Consider the following 21,128-nt stretch of genomic DNA (forward strand, 5'->3'; position numbering starts at 1 on the left):
TGAAGTTTGGCAGACACTACTTAACCGATTCACACAAAAGTCTGTGGCCAGAGAATTTGAGTTAAGAGGGAAGTTGCAAGGATGTCAGAAACGTGATCGAACTTTGGCTATATATCTTAGGGAATACAAGTCTATCTGTGATCAACTCAAGGCCATAGGGAAACCTGTTGATGAAATAACAAAATTGTTTGGAGTTTTGGAAGGTTTAGGGTCTAAGTATGAAAGTTTTAAGACCACAATATATTGCTTAAAACCACAACCTGAATATGATGAGGTGATATCACATTTGGAGAGATTTGAAGCGAGATTACAGAACTACTCGTCAAATCGCCCAGTCCCTAATCTAGCCTATTATGGCCAAAGGAAAACTGAACTTCTACAAAGAGAAGTTTTTGACAGAGAACCAGCACAAAATGTCAGTTTCGGAGGACCAAGAGGATATATTCGTGGAGGCAAGAGTTATGGAAGAGGACGTCCATTTAATAATCGATATCGCAGCTATGGATACTATGGTAGAAGTATAAGCTACAAACAGAATAATCCAAGTTATGATCAAGGGGAACAACAGTTCAAGCAATTCAACACTATCCCTGGCATTGGTTCTGGTCAAGGTTTTAGACCGTATGCTGGTTCCACACAAAGAAATCCAGATATCAAGACATATCCCTCTAACTCATCAAATCTAACCCTTCATAAAAATCTGCAGGAAAATAGAGTGACAGAAAACACTCGATTAGAGTGTCAGATCTGCAAACGTCCTGGACATGATGCTCTTCACTGTTGGTATAGATTCGACAACTCTTATCAAGCTGAGGAAATTTTTAACAGCACTAGCAGCAATGCATCTTGAAGAACCAGGTGGCAGTGAATGGTATCCAGACACTGTCGCAACAGCTCACATCACTGCTAATGCTGGTATTCTTCACAATTCCTCTAAACACATTGGTAATGATACTGTTATGATTGGTAATGGCTTATGCTTACCTATTACTCATATTGGTGATGCCTTACTACCTACTACAGTGGATACTTTACCTTTGAATGATGTGTTAATTGTTCCATAAATTAAGAAAAATCTTCTGTCAGTCTCAAAATTAACTAATGATTATCCTTGCTCATTTGTCTTTGACAAAACCGGTGTATATATAAAGGATCACTCATCCAGCAGAATGAAGATGCTCCGAAGGAAAGTTAATGGACTCTACCGAGTAGACCCTCGTGTTACAGAAGTCTTCTTTACTAAAAAACACAGGACAGTTGGAGAAGATGTGTGGCACCAACGTTTAGCCCACACGAACTTGAAGGTCTTGGAGTACATGAAGAATCAGCAGTTAATTCACTGCAATACAAAGTTGCAGTCTATATGCAGGAGTTGTAAAATAGCTAAGAGCACTGCTTTACCCTTCCCATTATCAAACTCTGTAGCTTTTAGACCTTTAGAACAGATTCATTGTGACATCTGGGGACCTTCTCCAGTTAATTCATTTCAGCACTTCAAGTATTATGTGATTTTTGTGGACAACTTCTCTCGATTTAGCTGGCTTTATCCGCTGAAACTAAAGTCGATTTCTATAATGTCTTTCTCATGTTTCAGAAGTTAGTAGAAAATCGCTTTGATTGTAGAATCAAGGTCTTCCAATGTGATGGTGGAGGAGAATTCATCAGCCACAAATTCAAGTCTCATCTACAGAATTGTGGAATTCAACAACGTCTGTCCTGTCCTTACACACCTTAACAGAATGGCATATCCGAAAGAAAACATCGACACATTATTGAGATTGGTCTGGCTATGCTTTATCATGCAAGACTTCCTTTAAAGTTTTGGGTTGATGCATTTATAACAACAAACTACTTGGTTAATCTACTTCCCACTCCAAAGTTACAAATGAAGTCGCCCTACACTATGCTATATCAAACAACCAAGTTATGATCATCTCAGATCTTTGGGTGTGCATGCTATCCATGTCTCGGACCCTATGCACAAAACAAGTTTGATCCAAGATCTCTTACTTGTGTATTCTTAGGTTACAAAGATCGCCATAAGGGATATCGGTGTCTTATTCCCACCACCGGTCATATATACATTAGTCGCCATGTTGTATTTGATGAAAGTTTCTTTCCATTTACTCGAGCGACAGCAGACTATCCTCATCATACAAAACTATATCAACTGTGGACAAAGGAAGCTCAATTCTTCAACTCTCCAAATGAAGAAGGCAAACAATCCACATTATCTGAACATACAAACCATTTACAGAACAACAACATCATCACTGCAGCTCACTTACAGGACTCTCCTAGTTCGAATCACATTCAGCCTTGTCTTCATCTCCATTGCCCATAACATCTGCTGATTCTTTAAATTCAGCATCCTCCTCAACCTCTTCTTTGGATCATTTGTCTCGAACTAACTCTGCAGAATCAGGAACTCCTATCTCCACCATTGAATCACCAGGTGATCCTACTGTTGCTCGAACTTCTTCTTCCCCAATTATCTCATCACACATATCATCTACTCATCCTATGCAAACTAGATCCAAATCTGGCATTGTAAAGATCAATCCTCGATATGCCCGCTAGCTAAATATCAAGTGCCTCCCGAGCCACGCTCACTTAAATCTGCACTAGCAGATCAAGGCCGGTATAGAGCCATGAAAGATGAAATGGATGCATTAGATGAAAATCGACTTGGATACTAGTTCCTCGCACTAGCCGATGAATGTTATTGGCTGCAAGTGGGTATACAAGACAAAACTTGCACCAGATGGCGCTTGATCGTCTAAAGGCTCGGTTAGTAGCCAAGGGCTTTCATCAGGAAGAAGGAGTGGATTTTACAGAAACATTTAGCCCTGTTGTCAAGCATGCCACTATCCGCATTGTGCTCTCGGTTGCAATAGTACATAATTGGCAGATCCATCAACTTGATGTGAAAAATGCATTTCTTCATGGCAACTTGAATGAAACAGTCTATATGCAGCAGCCTCCTGGCTTTGTTCATCCACACAAATCTCAGCATGTCTATCTTCTTAAGAAGTCCCTTTATGGGCTTCACCAAGCACCACGTGCTTGGTTCGATAAGTTCAGCAATTTCCTCCTTGAAGTTGGTTTCTTCTGTAGTACCACAGATCCATCTCTCTTTATATTGAGAAATGGCCAAGAGATAGTCCTGCTGCTATTATATGTGGACGACATTATCTTGACTGGCAGCTCAGACACATTACTACATAGTCTGATTCAGTCTCTCAGTCTTCACTTTCATATGAAAGATCTTGGCCATCTTCACTACTTCTTAGGAATTGAAGCAAAACGTACCACTACAGAACTGTTTTTGTGTCAAACTAAATATGCTCTTGACCTACTCAAACGAGCACACATGGTCGACTGTAAACCAATCTCCACTCCCTTGTCCCTGCAACCAGTTATCCTCAAAACTGATCACACCCTTCTCTCCAATCCAGTTGAATATCGAAGTTTAGTTGGTGGATTACAATATTTGACTATAACACGTCCTGATCTTGCTTTTGCCACAAATCTATTATGCCAGAAAATGCAACAGCCTACTGTAAGCGATCTTCATCGATTAAAAAGGGTTCTTCGGTATGTTAAAGGCACAATTCATCTTGGCCTCTTCATTCGTTCCCACAGCTCTATGCATTTATATGGCTTCTCTGATGCAGACTGGGCTGGCTATGTAGAGACCAGACGATCAACAATTGGTTACTGTACCTTTCTTGGATCAAATCTCATTTCATGGGCAGCTAAGAAACAATCTACTGTCTCTCGCTCCTCCACTGAAGCCGAATATAGAGCACTTGCCTCGGCTACAGCTGATCTAACTTGGATTAGTTTTGTTCTCCGTGATATTGGCCAACCTTTGCATTCTCCAACTCTTCTCTTCTGTGACAATCAGTCTGCTATCTCACTCACAGCAAATCCTGTTCTCCATGCTCGCACCAAACATATTGAAGTCGACTTCCACTTTGTCCGTGAGAAAGTTTCTTCTGGTTCTCTTCGAGTTCAATATGTTCCGAGCAAATGTCAACTTGCTGACATTTTCACTAAAGCCTTAACACGGCTCACACATTCTACTCTACGGATCAAATTGGGTATCGGTATACTACCTCCTACCAATTTGAGGGGGGATGTTAAGAGTATAACACAACATATGGGTGCTGATAGAAACAGAGGAAAGAAGAAAGAAGACTTGAAGAACAGAGGAAAGGAAGAAGGTGAAAGTGAGTTCAGTAGCAGCAATAAGAAAGCTGATGAAAACAGAGAAGTTAACAACAGAGATTACAGAATTCGTGAAATTGATTTACCTTTGAGAAATCGGTTTTCAATTTTCAATTTGTAAAGTCAAACTCTGTTCTTTAACTCAGTTAGTTTGTTAGTACTGTTAAGCTAGTTAGTTTTCATTCAGTTTAGAGCACTTCAGCAGATATAAAAGCTGATAAGAGAAAGGCAAGAGAATGTACCTTCTTATTCATTGAAAACAGAGCACTCAGTTGAATATAGACGATTTTTACTCTCTGAATCATCTTTCCTTCTTGCTTCCATTCATTGTTCTGTTAATCAAAATCCTTCACAAGCGAGGCTTGCCAAACGGTGCATGTGCAGTTGGTACCGTGTCTGCGAATCTGACACCTCTCTCTGGTTCATCTCCTAATCAATCATGCATCAGGTGGTCCAAAGTTCTTTCTGAGTCGTCAACTACAGAGAGTTTAAAGCAAAAATCGGGTCAGTGTCTGGTCGGCCAACAAGGTATACCAGTAGTGCAAAGCTTGGTTCTATGATTTTGATGTGCTGGTTTACTCAACTAGAGTGAGTGAAGTTGCAACTGTGTATTGAACCAGAGACCAAGCTCCTGTTATCTGGGTGCAACTGAGGAAAGTCATTTTGATGATGCCTTCAACTGACTAGCATTTGAGAAATAAGTTGGATTTTGCGTTGTGTGATGACTCATAATGATAAGGAAATTTTAAGTGATTATTTGTGTCCCTCGATTGACGATAACTATGTTTGTCTGATGTTGATGTTTTCGGTTGCCCGTAGACTGAGTCAATCGAGAATCGAGAATCGAGAATTGAAAGATTGCAATCTTTAGATTTTTCACGCAATGTCATTTTCACCGAAGGAGCTAGGAAATCCATGGCCGAGAATGTTTTTAGATTTCGTGACTTGAGGTATAAGTTGTTGACATTAAGATTTGCAAATGGGCAGGAACTTCTTCCATCAAATCAAAGCATTAGGTATGCACAGAATTATTTACACACATCCCCTCCACCCATTTCCTGTTATCCGAGCATAAAATATATGGCAAACATAAGAACTTGGGGGATAGAGAGCCATTATCAAACTTCTTATGATTTTTCGTAAACTTTAATGATCAAACATTAATGATCAAACATTATCCCAAAATTTCTTTACCAAAAAAAAAAACATTATCCCAAAATGAAAATTATTTGAAAGGGCACACTTCGACAAAGCATCGGTGTATGTACAAGAACATCTAGAGGCAACACTCGAATTACCTATTAAGGCAAGGCAAGAAGCAAATTCTCGTGGAATTCCTTCTGTAATGTTTGAGACACAAATGATAAGATCTGCTTACATGTGTACCTATTGCAACTTCGAAAACTTAACAAGTCTCCTAGGATCGCCACACTATAACGTGGGATCGAACCTGTCAGATCAAATGTAACTAGTGATTGAGATCTTGGCCTTGAAGTATGCGCACACCGCATCGCCATCACATAATCGAGAGAATTAGGGTCTGTTTGTTTTGATTTTTTTTATGTTTTTAAACAATTTTTTTGTTTTTTTTCCTAAAAACAAAAAAAGGAATAGAAATGCGTTTATTTGCGTTTTTGTTCCAAATTTATTTTTTTATTCTTAGAAACACATTTGAAACATAACAAGAAACAAAAAATTTTGTTTATTGTTTCTAAAACAAAATTTAGGAACACTTTTCTCTCTCTTCCATTTTCTTCTCTCTTTTTTCTTCTTTTCTTCTTCTTTTTTCTTTGGCCGGTCGCTGGCCCCCGGCGAGACCGAGCGTCGCCGGCCCCTAGCGAGGTGAGGCCGACCTCGCGCCGGGCTGGGCGAGCTCGATCTCGCTCGATCCAGCAAGGCCGAGCTCGCCTAGCAACCGGTGACGCCGAGCCTCACCGGCCGCCGGGCGAGTTCGGCCTCACCGGATCTAGGCGAGCTCAAGCTCGCCCAGCCAAGGCGAGGCCGAGGCTCGCTAGCCCCGCTCACCCGGCCAAGGCGAGGCCGAGCCTCGTCGTGGCTAGGCGAGGCTATCGGCCCTCGTCGATTGGTCGCCGGCCATGGCCGGCCGACGACCGGCCAAAAGAAGAAAAAAAGAAAATAAGAAAAATAATTAAGAAAATAGAAAAATAAAATAAAAATATTAAAAATTAAAAGAAATAAAAAAATTATACAAATTTACCAAACATGTTTCTATTCTTTTTATATTTTTGGAACAGGTTTATCAAACGCGTTTTTTTGTTCAAAAATTGTTTCCTGAAGCAGAAATAATTTTTTCTATTTCTATTCCTAAAAATAATTTTTAAACAAAAATGTTACAAACGCACAATGCTTGAAAAGCAGTACATCTGTGTCCAGGAGTGAGAATAAGTGCCAATCAAACCAAAGATATAATGTACATGATGTCAGCATCTTTACAGTGTATAATGCGAAGACAGCTTGTTCAAAAGCTCATCAGAATCGAAGAGGAAAGAGGAGAGGGGTTGATGACAAAATCATTTTTCTATGACTTGCTGTAGATACTGTATTAGGTCATATCCAACAGTAGCCGATTTGTTGTACGGGTCTATACAAGTGCAAATCATGAAATTAGCCGCCCCACGCTCACTCATTTTAGGATGAAATCTCTTCCACAAATTGCTGATGGGGGTCACCTGGCTAAAACAAGGCAATCCACAATCCACAATCCACAATCCACCATTAACAACACCGTGTTGATGATATCATCCATGTGACGGTGACCAGCAAGATAGCCCTTCACACACAATCTAAAAAGAACAAGACAAATGTAAAGTTTTGATATAATGACTGGTTAACAATCAAGGAAGCCATTGTAACTTAACCAAAGTCAGAAGGTATTGGACAGTAAAAGTTCCGATAATGAAATATCATTGCTGGCAATTTGTGTTTTCTCGCATCAAATTTGAAGTATAACATACATTCGTCGACCTGAACGTGGCAAGTTCATTGATCACAATGCATCTTTGCAACCAACATCATCCAAGAATGGCCACAACAACAATAAACTAAGCTTTTATCCAACTATGTGGGGGCCTTGAATGACATGTTTAACACATTTTAAAAATGAATTCCCACCTATGAAAGTGTTAAAACATGTTTGAGTATGTTTAAAAGCATATAGACAGATCCAAGTGTGTGGAAATAGGTCACTTAGTATCAATAAAATGTCCGGCTGCATAATCAAACATGCTTAAATGAATTTATATAGGCTATGAAGATCAACTCACACACCAGAAAGATTTAATTCTTTGCCTTTGCCTTTTATTAATTAGTTAACCACAATTACAAGACAAAAGGGATTAAGTTCAACTAGGATACACTTGATTATGTGCTAGCTCGTGTTGTGTGAACAAGTCGAGTCCCAAATTGCCAATTTATAAAAGATACCATGATCGACTGCATTAAATCTACTTTGCCTCGCGAAGCGATTCCAGGTCTCACTCTTCATGACTTCGGAAATGTCAAGGAGCTGAGTCATTTCATGTCTCAGTTTGAAGTACACAATTTCAAACCACATATTTCCACCTGACAACGTTTCTAGGATGAAACCAGAATCGATATGTACAAACCGTCCCATGCTGCATTAATCATATTGCTAGGGCTCCTTAATTTTTCTGCAGAACTTTTCAGCAATATAAAATTAGCTTTGTTTGAATGAATAGTATCACCAGTCAACAGAAAATGAAACCTTTCCCCATGAAAAATCAGATGAACTATTTTATCCTCAATACCGCATGACCAAAGTGGTGCTCAAAAGGCATGCGTAATGCCATTTTCCTTTGTTTCTAAACTGAGGTATGCCTGATCACATTGCTAAATAAGCATAAGCTAAAGAGTACTAACACCGGTATGCAACACGCGACACGACATGACATACTACGTCAGTACATCGTTTCTCCAAAATAGAGAAAATTCCAATATATTGGGACATGTTGTATATTAAATATATATTTTTATATATACATGATAAATTATCATTTTATGATTGTTTTAATTAAATTAATTTGATTCAAATTCACAAATAAAGAGTCTAAAATAAATTTACACTAAAATTTCAATCCACCATTTGTTAATATCATTCATTATTTCAATTTAACAAATTCAACTCCATTCTAATAATTCATAAAACTTGAAGAAAAAAAAGCCAATTCTCATTCTAGATTCGTATGTCGGCATGTGTCGGAAGAGAAGAGTGAATTGTATGTCATGGGAAATGAGAGTCGAGAAAAAAAAAAAAAAAAAAAAAAAAAAAAAAAAAAACTAGATTTTTCTTCTTTTTATTTTATTTTTATTATTTTTATATTTTTTTTACATATTTGCTTTTGCACCCCTTATTTATTGAAAATTTTTAAAATTGATTCCATGCGTATTTGAATCACGTGTCAGAATTTCGAACTCGTATGTTGAAATTTTGGACTCGTGTATTGGAGAATGTTGGGAGAGTTGACAAAGTGTCAGAAAATCCGACACCTATTGACAAAGTGTCGGAGAGTATTCGATACGTGTTGAAGTGTCCAATACGGCACGAAAGCTTTCAAAAAGTGTCGGTGATGTCTAAGGCATAAGTAGAATGTATATACGTTAGAGAGAAAGAGAGGGGAGAGAGAAAGATGTACTTGTCAAAAAGAAGATTGCCATTGTGCCTATCTCTCGGTTGAAGCAGAAGACTAGCAACTGCGTAACCAGCAGTACCAATGATTGAAATTTTCACGTACAGCTTCAAAACTGGGAGAACCAACAGGCCCATAGTCCTGTTGGAATATTTCATATGAACCCCCATCAGTCGTTTCGCCCATTTGACTTCTGCTTCGAGTGTTAGGCCCAACCTGCAAGCCCAAAGAAAACGTTGCAATGAGCAAACTATTCGAAATATAGTCACTTTAGTAAAAATGAATCTACATTTATCAAATCTTCCTTTCTCCCAACAATAGCTCTGTTAGTAATATACGTGAATTTTTTTAAAAAATAATAATAACGGATTAAGATGGAAATATAGTCATTTTTCTAAAAAGTATGTCAAAAAATCAAGATTATTATAATAGGATATAAAAATAATGTTATCCTGAGTTTTTCTCATCTATTCTATAATTGAAAAAAAAAATGCATATTAAATTAGACGATGTAAATTAAAAAAAATTATAAGATAATATTGTCATTGAAAGCATTCCTATTGGTATCACGAAATCAAAAGAACAATGTATTTATTTGTACGAATATGACGTGATATCATCATATGTTTCATGCAAGAGTGGTAAATGACAAATCACATCTTACACGATTGAATATTAGGTACGAGATATGCTAGGGATAATTGCCAATCGTATGACAGCCAATTTGGTCATAAATGTTTCAATTGTGCCAATTTAATTTTAAATATTTTGATAATTTGTCAATTAGTCATAAACCTTTGTTTGTGTCAATTTAATTATAAACATTTTGATGATTTTTCAATATAGAAATAAATATATTATTTGAATAAATGGCTAGAAGGATTACATTGGAAAATTATCAAAAGATTTAAGACTAAATTGACAAATCATCATAAAGTTTCGGAGTAAGCTAGCACAATTGAAAGTCTTAAGACTAAATTGGCAAGTCTTCAAAAGGTTTAAAATTAAATTAGCACAATTAAAAAAGTTTAGAATTGAATTGGCCTCCGTACCATAGGTTTAGGACTTTTTAAACAATTTTGCCTAATATGTCACAAATATAAGTACCTTCATCAAAGTAAAATATAGCGTACGTCTTATGCGGGTATAAATTGTTGTACAACAAAACGAATACTTTCTTTATGTACAAAAATAAAAATAAAAAATAAAATAAAAAAAACATACGGAGACCAAATTGTCCTGAAAATTACGCATGTAGGTTTATGTCAAAGCACAAGTATTTTGCTAACAAAGAAATAAGAGTCCCTCTTAGTCTATGTTCGCCATCATTGTCCAGGAGTAGTGCATTAGCCAATGAGTATGCAGAAATGGGGCTAGAAGAGGGTGAGGACTTATCAGTGGTAACCTTCCCAAAGCTCAGAACCGAAAGTATGTAGCTATTAGACTGTATTTGTTTTGCATAAAACATTTTCCTTATTTTTTTTATATTTAATTTGCCTAAAAAAGTGAGTTAATGAAAAATGTTCTCTTAGTTAATGAAAAATCTATTATAAGATTCAAAAAAATTATTTCCTCTTTAAAATATCTAAAATCACTTTTTTCAAAATTTGATTATGTATGAGCACTCACACCTGAAACTCTACGCTTGGGCATAAAAATCCCAACGCTGGTTCCCAAGTCTTCAACATCCAAAACAAGGTCTCCATTGCCCAGGCTTGGATCCATCGAGGCTAGGCCTGCAACTTTGGTGCCAGTGCCCATGCTCAGGACCCCGGTGCTTGTGCCCAAGTCCCTAGCACATGCGCCCGAGTCTATCAATGTAGAGCCCAAGTCCACAAAGGCCTTGCTTAGGTCCCCAATACTCAAGCTTAGTCCCTAGCATTCAAGCCTAGGTCCACAAAGGTTATGCCTAGGCTCTCAACACTTGGGCTTGGGTCCCTACTCCCTAGTGCCTAAGCCAAGGTCTACCAAGGTCAACGCTTAGGACCCAAGTTGCCTATGCTCGAATCTATCAAGGCCGGGCCTTAAAACCCCAATGCATGCACTCAAGTCCATTGAGGCCAGGCCCGACTAGGCTCGACATCTCGGGCTTGCGCCCTAATCCATCAAAGTCGTGCCGAAGACCTAGGTGCCCCTACCTCGATCATTGGCAGCCGGGTCGGGTTCCATCATGACCAGACCTTGGAATCTGGTGCTCATATGAAGTTCCCCAATTACCCAAACGCAAATTACTAGTGACCGAATAATATATGTCTATTAAGGAAAAAATTATTATTTTCCTAGAAAATGACTTTCTAGAAAAAAAATTCAAGAAATGTTACATTTTTCGTCAATTAAACAAAGTATTTATTATTACCTCTTTTTTCTTAGAGTCTGAATTATTTAAACAACACCACCAGCATATGTTAGATTTGGAGTAGAAAGATTGGGGACTGGAAGTTTTTAACCTGATGCACCAATTATTAAATATTTCCCGCGCCTTTAAGAACTAGTACTAAAAGCCACCTTGCCCCCTCCTTTAATTGACAAGAAAAGAAGGTAGAAAAACGATATATTAATTACAAAGTCATCAAATAGACCTCCCTAAAATTAAAAGAATGACCTTCAAAATGCACGATACCAAAATTTATCCAAAAAACAAAAAAGAAGTACAAAACCAAATGTTCAACATCATTTTCTCTTTTTCTTTAGGGCAAATATCATAAAGAATCCAAAATTACTCATTATGACATAAATACCATGAACTTTTTTTTTTGTCATAAAAGACCCTTAACTTACCTATTGAATACAAATATCCTCAACTTTTTTTGCGTCACAAAAAAACTCAAACTTATACATGTGTAATATATACATTTTATTTCAGTTCCATTAATGATATATTTGCCACACTAACATAAGTTTGAGATTTTTTATAACAAAAAAAAATAAGGTATAGTGAGTAAGTTTAAGATTTTTAATGATACTAAAAAAAGTTCGGGATATATATATATATATATGGCATATATATATATTAACCTTTTTCTTTAAATTAATTTTCTTAAGGGTGAGGCTATTTTCACCTTATTTTAGGTCGAATCGCACCTTTTTATTTAAAGTGTCAAAAAAAATCCTTATGCCGTTAATACTCAATCAAGTAATGACTGGCAGTACTCACAAGTCACAGTAACCACGTTTCTCTCTCCTCCCTTCTTTCTCTTTCTAGTTGTCACTTTCCTCTTCCTTACGGTTTCATTTTCCTTTTCTACTATTCTCTTCGTCCTGTCATATTTTTTCCTATCAAACAACCAGAGAAACTTTTCTTTGTGCCTACATCCAAATATTAGGTCAAGGTATTTTCATAACTTATGTCATTATTTGAACTATTTATAAAATCTTACCTTCACCACTGTATAAGTCATAACACGCCTAATCATTTTAAGTAAATTGATGTTGGCGTGAAAGTTTGTTTCATTCAAATAATACAAAAAGAAAAGAAGGGGGAATCAAACTTGAAAGCAATAAATTTACGTGTTATGTAGTATTAGTATTAATCATAATTCTACAATATTTTTTTGTTATATGTATTACGCCATTCAATCCCAAGTTATATAGTAACTTAAGCCCATATTCATTAATAAATATTTCTGATCGAGCTTGCATAGTTTTTCACATGAAGTTGATTAATATGGAAGGATTTCATAAATTTCTTGTTGCGATAGAGTGTGTATGCGTCAGAAACTACCGCATAATATAGAAGTTTATAAAAATAAAATTCAATTGTATATAAAATCACTAATATGATTATTATCAAATTCTTTAATCCCATATCGACATCAAGATTCAGCACCATACAATATCATAGAAATTTGGCGTATATAGTAGTATGCATTTTAAATGGTTAAATAAAATTGAAAGACAAAACAAAGATTGTGATAATTGAGAGTGAAAATAAAATAAACGGAACAAATGATAGTATGATTGGATCGAGTCGTTGAGAGTAAAATTGCAATCATTCTCTTATGGTTGTAAATTCAATAGAAACATCAAATATAAGAATGGTTGATGAATGAAATCAGACTCCTTGTATTAAACTAAAAAATCGCGTCGTTTTATAGGATCGCACTTTTGTGTTCAGGATATTCTATTGATAAATCAAGGCAAAATTATTTTCGGGTGACTTCCACCCCTACTTTGAATGGAAAGTATGTGAATTTGAGTAATGATATTTACTAATTTATTAAGAATTAGTGCCATAAGGGTGTTTTTTTTTTCTTTTTTTTTTTGGTGCTAGAGGAACCGCCTCAGCCGGTAGCCGAAACGTAAACCCCTAGGTGCTACGTAAGCGGGAGGACCCATCACCTTCGACAGCACACTTAATCACCAAGTAACTCCACCAGAGCCTTTGCTTCGCAAAGGTTTCGAACTCCTCATCTCTCTTGCAAAGAGTCACTGAAGCCTACTCAGCTGAGCCACCACGGCCGGTGGTGGTGCCATAAGGGTGTTTTTGTTGCTTTAAATAAGAAAAAGTGTGGCTCCATCCGAAAATGGGTTGGGAAAAGACTTGCCCTTCCCTGCCGCGTGCGCATGAAGGTGAACATCACTTCAATGTGACGGACTATGGACAGACATGTGTCTGTAAGGATTAATCAACTCAAGTTTATCATATATATATCAATATATTAGTTCCACAAGGTATTTTTATTTTCTTTATTGGTCTTTAATCTGGCACGTCAAATTTCATGATTCTTGTTATTATTATAATTTCAAAATACTAGATTTTCGTTGAAGCTGAACGCACAAAACTAGAGAAGGAATTTTAGGGTGCGTTTGTTTGCGTTTCTGTTTAAAAATTGTTCCGAAAACAGAAATAGAAAAAGTGTTTCTGTTCCTGGGAACAAATTCTGAACAAAAAAACGCATTTGGTAAACTTGTTCCGGAACAAAAAATAAATAGAAACACGTTTGGTAAATTTGTATAATTTTTTTATTTCTTTTTTTTTTTTTTTTTTTTTTTCTTTTTTTTTTTTTTTCCTTTTTCTTTTTTCTTCTTTTGCCGGTCGCCGGCCTCGTATGGCCGGCGACCGGCCGATGAGGGCCGGCGGCCTCGCCCAGGCACGGCGAGGCTCGCCGGCTCCCAACGAGGCCGAGCCTCGCCGTAGCTGGGCGAGGGTCGGCCTCGCCTTGGCTGGGCGAGCCCAGCCCGACGCGCCGACATCTCGCCGGGCTGGGCGAGCTCGATCTCGCCCAGATCCGGCGAGGCCGAGCTCGCCCGGTGGCCGGCGAGGTCGAGCTCGCCCAGCCAAGGCGAGGTCGAGCTCGCCCAGCCAAGGCGAGGCCGACCCTCGCCGGGGCCGGCGAGCCTCGCCGTGCCTGGCGAGGCCGCCGGCCCTTGTCGGCCGATCGCCGGCCATGGCGAGGCCGGCGACCGGCGAAAGAAAAAAGAAAGAAAATAAGAAGAAAAAGAAGAAAAATTTCAAAAGTGTTTCGATTTGTGTTTGAAACAAGAAACACAAAATTTGTGTTTCTTGTTTCTATTTCTTTTTGTTCCCAAAAAAAAAAAACAGAAAAAGTGTTTAAAAACAAAAAAAGAAATACAAACAAACGCAGCCTTAGTAAATACAAATTTCCTATTATAAAAGATAAATTTTATGCGAAATATGGCAGGTACACTAATATCTCATTCTGTCATAATTGGAACGTGATTTATTTTTGACACGGGGCCCAAAAGTGCGGATTAATTAGTTTTATCCTGTAGTGTAATCCATATAATCAATGCTTGTGCACTATTCTGTTTTTGATGGAACTGAATTTGGTTGAAATTTGCACTATATTTGATAAATAAGAGTTTGTCTTCGTCTAATGTCATCTTTTTCCTTCTTCTTTTTTTTTTGGTTGAATAATATCATCGAATAGATATTGTTATCCTTTCTTCACATGGTGATATTAAATAACCAACCCACTCACACATGGCTGTGTTGGTTGAGGCCTGGCCTCCTAACCGCCAAAGTCCGCCCCAACTCCCAAAATAGTTCCGTGACTTAAGTGAGGGGCCCCGACTGGTGGGTTGCTGGGCTAGCTTCCCCCGAGGTATAATCAGTCTATGCTTCCGTAAGGTGAGCTAAGCTGGATTCTCGGCATCAAAAAACAAAACAAAAACAAATTTCTCAAGTGGGGGCCCCGACGGTGGGTTACTGGGCCAATCTCTCTCGAGGTATAGTCGGTGCTGTGAACTAGGCCGGTGAGCTAGGTCGAATTCTCAGCATAAAAATATAATAAAAAATAAATAAAAACCAAATTTCTCAAATTATAGGTATTAATAATGGTCGTAACTTTGTAACTTTTCCCACTATGAAAAGGCATATATGGAAGTAATTTCTTGTAAATATCTTAATTTTGACTTTGATAACTGTTTTTAACAAATTAAAAGTGAATATAGTTTGATGCATTGAGGTTCAAAATTAAAATGAAAAGGACAAAAAAGAAACAGAGCTTTGCTAGTGAGGGGATAGGCTTGCTAGATTTGGTTGAAAATCCTCCCTAAGATATTGTTTTGTTTTTATTTTTATATAGACAAAAATAAAATGGGCGGACCCTCTCACTCCTAAATTGGATCGAATCACATTTAAGTGACAAAAAAACTCTTATGCCACAAATACCCAATCAAGTAATAAATAGCCCTACTTTAAAAATTCACTTACTTTCCATTTAAGATATGGGCGAAAATTATCCCAACGTATTTTTTTTTTCTTGATTTATCCTTGGACCAGTATGAGTGCTAGATAAGAAGCGTGTTTCTATAAAAACTACTGAAATTTTTGTTTGAAATAGATAGTCTGATTTCATTCATAAACCAGTTTCACAGTTGACTTTTCTTTGACCTCGCAAATTAAAGAGTATGATAGCAATTTTACTCTCAACTCCTCAATTCCAATCATACTGTCCTCTGCTCTGTTTATTTAGTTTATTTCTCTCAAGTATTTCAATCTTTATTTTGTTTTCCAAATTCATCTAACCATTTTTTGGTTAAAAAATGTTATTTAACCATTTTAAAATTGTATATTATTAGACATACCAAATGTTTATAGCATTGCATGACACGCAATATGTGCCACGATAACCTCATCCCATCTAAATATGGAATTAGAAAATATGATATATTAATCATATTCGTGATTTAATAAAAAATTAATTAATTTTTGTAAACTTCTATGGGTAGTAATTTCTGACATATACACATTTAATCTCAACAAGAATTTAGTAAAATTCATCAATAGTTAAGTTCGTGTCAAAAACCATGCAAGCTCATTTGGAATCAAGTGATAATGAATATGTGCCAGAGTTAATATATATATATATATATATATATATATATATATATATATATATATATCATAATATTATATTTATATACATAGTACATCACGCACAAATTTGGGCATTCAAGTTCCTCTGTTTTCTTAATATTATTTGAATGAAACAAAGATTCACACCACCATCAATGTCCTATAATTTATATCTTGACCTAATATATGGATTAAAAATTAAAAAAAAAAAAGGTCTCTTGTTATTTGACAGGGAAAAACGAGGATGAAGTGGATAGAAGAAAACGAAAATGAAACCATATAGGAAAGTTACAATTATAAGAGAGAGGGGAGATGACTGGCCACCCTTCTCGTATAGGAAGAGGGATGTAAGGGATTTGAATATCCACCTTCTCAAGGAGATTGGAGTGGGAATGATTTACCTTTAGGTGTGAGTCTCGACTCTCACGCCCTGCAAGAAGATAAGGTAAAAGCCTAAGAATGAATATTAGAGCAAGAATAAAGTAGAAGCGACCCAAAAAAAGGGAGGGAGAAAAAACTACATTATGATAATTATTTTTACTTAATTGAGCATTGATGGCATAAAGATGTTTTTGGCACTTTAAATGAGAAATGTGCACTGACCAAAAAAAAAAATGAGAAATGCTCGGTTCCATTCCAAATGAGGGTAAAAGTATCCCCACACGATAAGTGAACGCATATTTCATGGATGTCAACAGGACGTTTGTATATTTCCATGGATAATAGGTATTTGTCTCTAGAAGAAATTATTTCGAAATAATAAATATTCTGTGTGTCATGGTATTGTGTCCAAGGACACAAGCGTAGAAGTCAGAATAGCTTAAAGTTTGTGAAACTTTTTGCGAGTCTTATGAATTGTTAAATCTAACCTTTAGCCTATAAAAGTGATCACAACACAAAGGAATCTATACATTGTTAATGAGATTTGAACGGCTATTCTCGAGATCGAGAATTGATAATCCTTTGACGTGCACTATATACGCCAACTCTCAAGGGTTAATGTTGGGAATGATTAACCTTCCATAGAGACCAAGTCCAAAATTATAGATATTTTTAAGCGCAATTCTCAGAAAACATAGTTGCGAGTTGGGAGGACCATTGAAGGTAACTCTGTTATCCTTAAAAACCAACTTGTTTGGATAAAATGTCTATGTCTAGTTGTTGGTCGCTCCAAGAGATTCAGATTCCATCTAACTTATAAATCTATATATATATATATATATATATATATATATATATATATATATATATATATATATAGCATAATATCCTTAAAAAAACTCCCAATTTTAGCCACAATCGTAACTTTACCTTAAACTTTTTTTCATTATATATATATTAAAAAGAAAACTCAAACCTTTGGTCCAATCTCAATTTTACTCTATAAAATTTTTTGATCTCATATAAAAATCACCAACTTAGGTCTAATCCCGAATTCTACACTAAAATTTCTTTTGTCTAATAAAAAATCACAAACTTTTACTTGAATCATCTATCGGCTCTATTAACCGTCCAAAAATAGCCCTTAATAAAGTGGTATTTTCATGTCATTACTCTAGTTTTCCCCTAAATTTCAAATCCAAAAAGGTCTTTTGAAGAAGAATTTTCATGTTTTCCCAAATGGCGTCTTCATTTTGGGAAAACTAGAGTAATTAGAGTTTGCTTTCTTCAATTGTTTTTATTCTTAAGATAGTCTTCTTTCCATCTCGCTTGGGCTTGGAGATCTTCGATTTTATGCTCAGTCTTCAATCTCTCATGCTTAGGAGTCTTCCTTCTCTCATGGTTAAAGAGCTTGCGCTCAAGACACTCGGCTTGGGATACTCGTATAGCTCACATTTGGGAGTTTTCCATCATTTTATTATATTAAAAAAAATTAATGGGAGGTTGATGGGTAAATTTGAGCCTGAAATAAAAGTTTGTGGTTTTTATGAAACTATATATAAGGTAAATTGCAACTAGACCTTTTATGGGAAAAAAAATTAAGATAGAATTGGGATTGAATCTAAAATTGGAGTTCTTTTAGAGGATCATACCAAAAAATATATTGTCTTCTTAACTCATTAAAGGCAATCCAATCTTTATAATAATGACAAAATCCACAAATCAATTGTAGCAAGTCAAGTCAAAACTTGATATTCTCTTCTTCTTTTTTCTCATAATAATAGAGCATCTACAGCTTTTCGAGTATCCGATAAATCTTTATTGATTAAACTTGAGCTTACAGATTTGTGCTCTGGAAAGTAGCCGTATTAGAGAAAGGCAAATCCGGCAATTCAAAAATCGAGCTTTAAGTGCGGAAAATAAACATGCTTATAATACTTGAGAATTCTTGGGCTGAGTCTGCACTAAGAACTTACTGTTGCTAAAGACATTGAACATTTCAGTCCAATCAATGAGAAATCAACTGGTCAAGAAAATAAAAAATAAAAAATAATATCAATAATCAAGCCATCATATTAAAAAGGCATTTCTGTGGGCAACCTACAATTAGCACACTTTTTAAATTCATCAAATTCACACTTATAATAATATTATGTTTTAAACTATCCCTTTTGTCTTGCTGTACATTTCAAACAGCACATGCACTTAGGCAACCTTGAACTCTGGACATAGTGTTTATACATATGTATAATAAATCAGTATCGTAGGAGTGCATAATTGGTGTTTATTCATTTCTCACACAATTTCCCATTTGAACGTACAGCTACCAACTAGAAACAAGGTCTCCACGTGATTATTATGATTATGATGATGATGATGATTATTATTATTATTATTATTATTATTATTATTATTATTATTATTATTATTATTATTATTATTATTATGATGATGATGATGATGATTATTATTATTATTATTATTATTATTATTATTATTATTATTATTAGAAACTTCAAATAAACAATTAGTCATCACTCAGCAGTAAGGGTGAGCATGATCCGGGTTGGTCCGGGCCACCCCCTAACCCTAGTACCAACCCATACAGTGTCGGTCCTCAATTTTTAGGACCGAGAACCGAGGACCAACCCTATTAAGCCTGGGACCAAGGACCGGACCAACCCAGTGGGTTCGGTCCGGTTCCAGGGTCAACCCGGGACTAATTGATAGTTTTTTTTGTCTTATTTTTTATACTCCCTAAAAAAGCAAACCTACAAATTCAAATTACATATTCATCGACAATGCGACATTGTGCAACTAAATTATAAATACCAATACATATTTAGCAAATTTAAGATGACACAATAATAAAAATTCCGTACCTACTAACCGCTCTTCGAGATATGGGACAAGATGGAAAGTTCTTGTAATCATTTATCTTTAATATTTATAACACCATATGCAAAACATTTCCTGCATTTGATCATGTAGAGTCCACTCAACCAAAAAATGAGCTTCACACCACTTGACTAGCAAATCACTGTAGCAATTGCAGTACTACTACTCTTCAAAAACTTCTACCATTTGACACAAATTGAAAAGCAAAGTGTAGCTGAAATTCATTAATAAAATACAACTAAACTATAAAAAGTTCTAAATACTTAATATAAACCATGAATATATAACTTCACTCTTGTTAATTCACTTGAACTTTTAAACACCTGAAAACAAAACAAACAACACATAATTAATACTCAACAAAAATTTTAAATTGAAATTACTGTTGGTGCTATTGATAGAACATCTCAATATAATATAATATAACAAACATTTTACTTAAGTTTGAATATATAAAAGAATTATAAATAATATAATATAATATACGGGGTTGGTCCAGAGTTGGACCAACCCAAAACTCCTAGGAGCGAAGAGCAACCCGTACAGTGTTGGTCCTGGGAACCGGACTAGGATCGGCAGGGTTGGGCCGGTCCAGGGTTGGTCTAGAGTCGACCCTAGACCGCTGCTCACCCCTACTCAGCAGCAATGAATATTAAATAGATGAATAATTAATTTAGTGGATGGAGGCTTTTCAACCAAATCTAGCAAGCCTATCCCCTCCCAAGCAATGATCTCTCCCCCCACACCTTTTTTTTTTTTTTTTCCTTTTTGTTCCTTTGCTTTCGATTTTTGGATTAGCCCCAACGCATCAAACTAAATCCACCTTTTGATTTGATCAAAAAGAAAGCCAGCAAAGTCAAATTTAGGACACTTGCTGGATATCATTTCCTCATATGCCTTTTCATAGTTGGAATCATTAACACGTTGCTACAAATTGAGAATCATGGTTGATTCAAATCAACCATTTAATTACTTCCCATAATAATCCACAAGTGAAGGGACAACCTTAGATGTATTACCAAATATGGGAAAAAAAAGGGTACCAATATCTTGCCTTTGATGACATTAAACGGGGACAATATCTTGTTTGCGGAAAACAGTGCAAATTTACATCCAAAGTCAGTTCAATCCGAAACGGATAAAGGCAAAGCATTGATTACTCTGACTACATTAGAGAATAAAGTTTCCGCATATGTAATTAATCCGCACTTTTGGAAGCCATATCAAATATGATTTTCCTTCCACTTTTATGAACTTCATATTTAATTCCTATCCACACCTACTGCGGATTTTATCTTTTATAATTTTTTTTTTTAAATCCGCATCGACGTAGATTCTTTCTCCAAATTTTGCATGCTCGGCTTGCGTGAAAATAATGATATTATACGGAATTATACTAATGACGATCATCGTGAAATTCCATATATGTGATACACGAACGGTGGAAAGACTAAAAATATCATACGAAGACAATACATATTGATACATGTTATATATCAAAAATAACATTTTTAAATTGACCTTCAAGTGCGTGCGTAAGGAAAAATTAAACAAAGATTCCCATGAGTGCCCTTTCCACAAAAACAAAAGTATTTTTCCTCCGCTTGTAGTTATTTTATTTTATTCTA

Source organism: Eucalyptus grandis, chromosome 7 (genome assembly GCF_016545825.1).
Source record: "Eucalyptus grandis isolate ANBG69807.140 chromosome 7, ASM1654582v1, whole genome shotgun sequence".
NCBI classification, from domain to species: Eukaryota; Viridiplantae; Streptophyta; class Magnoliopsida; order Myrtales; family Myrtaceae; genus Eucalyptus; species Eucalyptus grandis.